General features: G+C 49.4%; 1 non-coding gene across 1 annotated transcript; it reads right to left on the minus strand.

Annotated features, from left to right (window-relative positions):
- Positions 1-5195: 5195 nt before the first annotated feature.
- TRNAF-GAA (transfer RNA phenylalanine (anticodon GAA)) lies at positions 5196-5268 on the minus strand. The gene has a single exon. It is a non-coding gene; the product is annotated as a tRNA-Phe (tRNA).
- Positions 5269-5620: the final 352 nt, after the last annotated feature.

Genomic DNA, 5620 nt, shown 5'->3' on the forward strand with positions numbered 1-5620 from the left:
GTAGGTTTCTTACAAAGTCCAGAATGTTAGTCCCTGGAGAAGGGGTAAACCCCTCCCATTGCTGCTTCACCAACTGTAATGGCCCCTTAACCTCGTGACCATACACAAGTTCAAACGGTGAAAACCCTAAACTGGGATGTGGTACAGCCCTGTAGGCAGCCAGCAACTGCTGGAACACTAGGTCCCAATTATTGGAGTGTTCGTTGACAAATTTACGTATCATGGCCCCCAAAGTTCCATTAAACCTTTCCACCAGGCCATTGGTTTGATGGTGGTACAGGGTGGCAACCCCATGAGTTTCCCACAGTTTTTGCATGGTCCCTGCCAGGAAATTAGATCCTGAATCTGTAAGGATGTCGGAGGGCCAACCTACCCTGGCAAAAATGTCTGTTAGGGCCTGACACACAGTGTTAGCCCTGGTGTTGCCTAGAGCTACTGCTTCCGGCCATCGAGTAGCAAAGTCCACGAAAATCAGTACGTACTGCTTTCCTCTGGGTGTCTTTTTTGGGAAAGGACCCAGAATATTTACAGCTACTCGCTGAAATGGGACCTCAATTATGGGGAGTGGCTGGAGAGGGGCCTTGACCTCGTTTTGGGGCTTTCCCACTCTTTGGCATACCTCACAAGACCAGACATACTTGGCAACATCCTTGCCCATCCCCTCCCAATGGAAAGACTTCCCCAATCTGTCTTTGGTTCTGTTCACCACAGCATGGCCACTGGGATGATCATGGGCTAAGCTTAAGAGCTTCCCCCGGTACTTAGTTGGAACCACCAACTGTTTTTGCGGCTGCCATTCTTCCTAGTGTCCACCAAAAAGAATCTCCTTGTATAAAAGTCTTTGGTCTATAACAAACCGGGATCGATTAGAAGAGCTGAGAGGCGGTGGGGTGCTCCGTTCCGCCGCCCAAGCTTTCTGAAGGCTGTCATCTGCTTTCTGCTCAGTCTGGAACTGTTCCCTTGAGGCTGGGGTCACCAGTTCTTCCTCAGACTGTGGACATGGGATTGGTCCCTCTGGAAGCAATGTAGGTGATGGGGTTGTTTCTGTTGCTGGTGAACTGCTCTCTGCTGGTGCACCAGTGGTTATTTCAGGCTCTGGCTGAGCCTCTTGGGTGTGGTTGTCAGCTGCTTCTGCCAGTTCAGGGTCGCTGGCGCCCTCTGGCGTTGGGGTTGGAGATGGATTTGCAAGCACTGTCGTCAGTGCTGGCACCGGTTCTGGTGCTGGCTGCTTTTCCAGTTCCTGGTCTGGGACTGGAAGCACTGTGGCTGTTTCAGTGGTTGGCATGGAATCCGGGTCCACTACCTCTGTCTGGGTCTCTGGTAACACAGACGGGGCGCCTGTGGACGGCTCAGGAACAGGAATGGGTCTGGAAGCTTGCCTGGTTTGGCTGCGTGTAACCATTCCCACTCTCTTGGCCCACTTCACCTGGTTGGCCAAGTCTTCCCCCAGTAGCATGGGGATGGAATAATTGTCATAGACTGCAAAAGTCTACATTCCTGACCAGCCTTTGTACTGGACAGGCAGTTCAGCTGTAGGCAAGTCTACAGCTTGTGACATGAAGGGGTAAATTGTCACTTGGGCCTTTGGGTTGATGAATTTGGGGTCTACGAAGGATTGGTGGATAGCTGACACTTGTGCCTCCATGTCTCTCCACGCAGTAACCTTCTTTCCGCCCACTCTCAAAGTTTCCCTTCGCTCCAAGGGTATTTGAGAGGCATCTGGGCCTGGGGATCTTTAGTGTGATGGTGGTGTAATGACTTGCACCCAGTTGGGGTTCTTTGGGCAGTTGGCCTTTATATGTCCCAGTTCATTACACTTAAAGCATCTTCCAGCTGACTGGTCACTGGGTCAAGATGGGTTACTGGAGACTGGTGAGGTGGAAGAATAGGGTGTCTGTGGCTTTCCTTGGGTTGTAGGTGGGGTCTTTGGTTGCCCTCGGTTGTAGGGTTTATTGTTGGTGTGCCCTCTGGGGTATTCGTTCCCCTTGACAGTAGCTTTCTTGCTTTCTGCCACTTCCATCCATCTGGCTCCAATCTCCCCCGCCTCGGTGAGATTTTTGGGTTTTCCATCTTGTATGTACCGTGTTATGTCCTCAGGAACACCATCCAAGAACTGCTCCATTTGTATGAGGAGGTGCAGTTCGTCTATGGATTTAACCTTGGTTCCTGATATCCAGGCCTCATAATTTTTCCCAACGTAGTAGGCGTGTCTGGGAAATGATACATCTGGTTTCCACTTTTGGGTTCTGAAACGCCGACGGGCATGATCCGGGGTTATCCCCATGCTGTATCTGGCCTTGGTTTGAAAAAGTTTATAGTCATTCATTTTCTCCTTAGGCATTTCAGCTGCCACCTCTGCTAAAGGTCCACTGAGCTGTGGCCTCAATTCTACCATGTACTGGTCTTCAGGGATGCTGTACCCAAGACAGGCTCTTTCAAAATTTTCTAAGAAGGCCTCAGTGTCATCACCTGCCTTTTAGGTGGGAAATTTCCTGTGCTGTGGAACAAGTATTGGCGCAGGGTTGTTAGGATTGGCTGTGTTTTGTTGCTTAGCCTTTTCTTATTCCATGGCCTGTCGGTGGGTCTCCCTCTGGAGTTCTATCTGTCTTCTGTAGGCTGCCTTTTCTTCTTCTTGTTTCCTTCTGTGGGCCACCTCTTCTTCTTCTAGTTTTCTTTTGTGGGCTGCCTCTCTGGCTGCTTTTTCTCATTTGTCGGGTGCCAGTTTGATGTTTTCTTCCTTTTCTTTCAGCTCCACCTCTTTTTCTCTTTTTTCCAGTTGCCGCCTGTGTTCTGCTTCTTTGATTTGTCCTTCGGCCTCCATTTTTGTCTTGGAAGGCATGATTCCTGTTTTCTTGTGTTGGGGTGCCCTCTGGTGTTTATTGTCTGAACTGCAGGCTCTCTGTTGCCTCCTGGGGTCTGCCTAGCAACAGTGCCTTTTTCCCTTTCTTCCTCTAGCTAATCTTTTAAATGTAAAGTAAACCAGAAAAACCACTTTATTTGCATGTGTATTGTGCTGGGTACTTAACTGTCAATCGGAGTGCTATTGTCTGACAAAAGACCCTTTTGTCACAGCTTAATGTTCCTTGCTTAATATGCAAGCTACTGCCAGGAGAGAACAGAAAAAAAAATTCTCTCTGATTCCTTTTAAAACCAAACCCTCTCTGCTTAAAAGCCTCTAGCAGAGAAAAGTAAAATATAATATTCCTACTGGCTTCTGGATTCTATCTATCCCACCACTGCCCACCATATCATAACATTTTTTCCTAGATCTGGACCTTAGCATCCAAAATATGAGTGTTAGTATGAAAACCTCCAAGATTAGTTACCAGTTTGGACCTGATAACGCTGCCACCAGCCAGGGATTTATACAGTGCCTAGCTCACTGTGGTCTCCCCAAAACCTTCCCTGGGGGACCCAAGACTCAGATGCCTTGAGTCTTACAACAAAGGGAAATAACCCCCTCTCCTTATTACTTCCTCCCAGGCTCCCCTCCCTGGACGACCCTAGGAGATTCCCTGCTTCCAGTCCTGGAAACATAAGTACCGAGAGGTCTAATCTCCCCCCCCACGCTTCACCCAGAGAGTATGCAAAGTCAGGCTAGTAAATCTAACACAAAGAGATTTCCCTCTCCCTTCGTCCCTTAGCGTTAACCAGTGAAAAAACTCAAACAAGTCTTAAAAAGAAAGCTTTATATAAAAAGACAGAAAAGGACATAAAAATGGTCTCTCTGTATTAAGGTGACAAATACAGGGTCATTTGCTTAAAAGAAAAAAAATGAATAAACAGCCTTATCCAAAAAGAATACAATTTAAACATTCCAGCAACTACACACATGTAAATACAAAAAAACCCAATATAAACCTATTGTCTTACTATCTTTGTACTTACAACTTGGAAACAGAAGATTAGAAAGCTTGGAGATAGAGAGAGATCACTCTCATAGCCGAGAGGGCACAGACACAAGACAAAGAACAAAGAACTCACACCCCAAAACTTCCCTCCACCCAGATTTGAAAAAGTCTTGTTTCCTGATTGGTCCTCTGGTCAGGTGTTTCAGGTTACTCCTTTCCAGGTGAAAGAGACATTAACCCTTATGTATCAGTGTCTGTCTTTTCCAAAGAAGTGCCTGGAGGGTCTTTTCTTCTGTGACCACGTGGCGTAATGGATAAGGCATCTGACTTGGGATTGAGGGTTTGAGTCCCTTTGTGGTTGTGCTGGTGCAGTTTTACCTTTGGGCTAAAAGTCCTGCTCTATTCAGGGCTGGAACCTCTTCTTGGCGGCTCAGGCCAATGCTCTGGCTTCAGCGAGAGCCCCGGGAAGGAGTTGGGGGATGGGCATCACAAAGGCTGGGGCAGAAGTCCCGGGTACTTCCAGTCTAGCCTTTGCCCTTCCTGACTTGCCAAAGAAAATGGGCGGTTGCCCGGGCTAGTGTGTAGAGCAGTTTCCCTCTTCCAAATGTGTGCCTGTCCCTGTGTTTGAGGGGGTTTGTTATATAGCACCTTGGGAGCCTGGGTGTTTCTCTGCTTCTCGCCAGCTGGGGAAAAGCCTCTTGGGGAAAAATCTCCTGCCCCACTGCAAAAGTGAGCACCTTGAGTGGGAACAGACGGAGGCCACACCAGGGGGCTGGCCCTGCTTTCCTACCATCTTGTGATGTTGGCCACAGAGCATCAGCAGCTGCCCCGTGTGCTGGTGACCTTCAGTGGGTGTTTGGCATGGCAGGGAACAGGCTGGCTGGGTGTTTTTGTGCCTCTCTGAAGGCCACACATAGGCATGGCCCAGCCGTCCTCTAGCCCTGACCTCAGTTGCTTTGGGGCTTTTAAGCCTTCCCTTAGAGCTGTTAGCACCAGCTGCCTCTGCTCTAGGTGCCCAGAGGAGGAGAGGTGTGTGGGGTCACTTTTACAGATGCCCCTTCCCTGGTACTGCCATTGCTCAGCTGCACAGAGGAGTTTTCATTCCCAATTCCTGCCTAGCAGCCCTCTGGCACCATTCCTGAGGGCTACCCTGCTTCACTTTCTTCCTACCATGTTGGGAAAGACAGTTCTCATTATTAAAGGGCAGGTGGGCCAACTAGGGGTTAGAAGCCTGTTCTATGTTTTCCTACTGCAGAGCCCAAGCTAAGTAATTTATCTTGGGTGCAAGCACTGCTGTGCTCCCAGAAAACAAGCCACCCCTGCACAAAGAGGAATGACAGGTCCTGCCAAAGCCTGGGATTGAACCAGGGACCTTTAGATTTTCAGTCTAATGCTCTCCCAACTGAGCTACTTCAGCAGCTGTAGGCTAGCATTTTGGCCTGTTGCTTCTCTGTCTGGGATGTTTTTGTCAGCAGTTGCAGACACCGCAGGAACCCAGTGCCCTTAGCTGTGGTGAGTAAGAAGTGTCTGTTGGCTGACAGGGTCTGTCCCCCAGGAGCTGGAACAGCAGCTACCACCTCCCCCTCGGCTCCAGACTGTGGGAAATGCTCATTGCCTGGCTGCATGGGCGGATGCTGGTCTGTGCTCTGGAGAGCGTCTCTATTGCTCTGTCAGCCCCCCATCTTCACTGAGCCAGTCTGGTAAGATCCCAAGTAACCTCTCCGGCCTGGCAGCTGAGAGTCTGTGCAGACATCAGCCCCCCTGCCAGG

This window comes from Gopherus flavomarginatus (assembly GCF_025201925.1).
Source record: "Gopherus flavomarginatus isolate rGopFla2 chromosome 13 unlocalized genomic scaffold, rGopFla2.mat.asm SUPER_13_unloc_3, whole genome shotgun sequence".
Classification (NCBI taxonomy): Eukaryota; Metazoa; Chordata; order Testudines; family Testudinidae; genus Gopherus; species Gopherus flavomarginatus.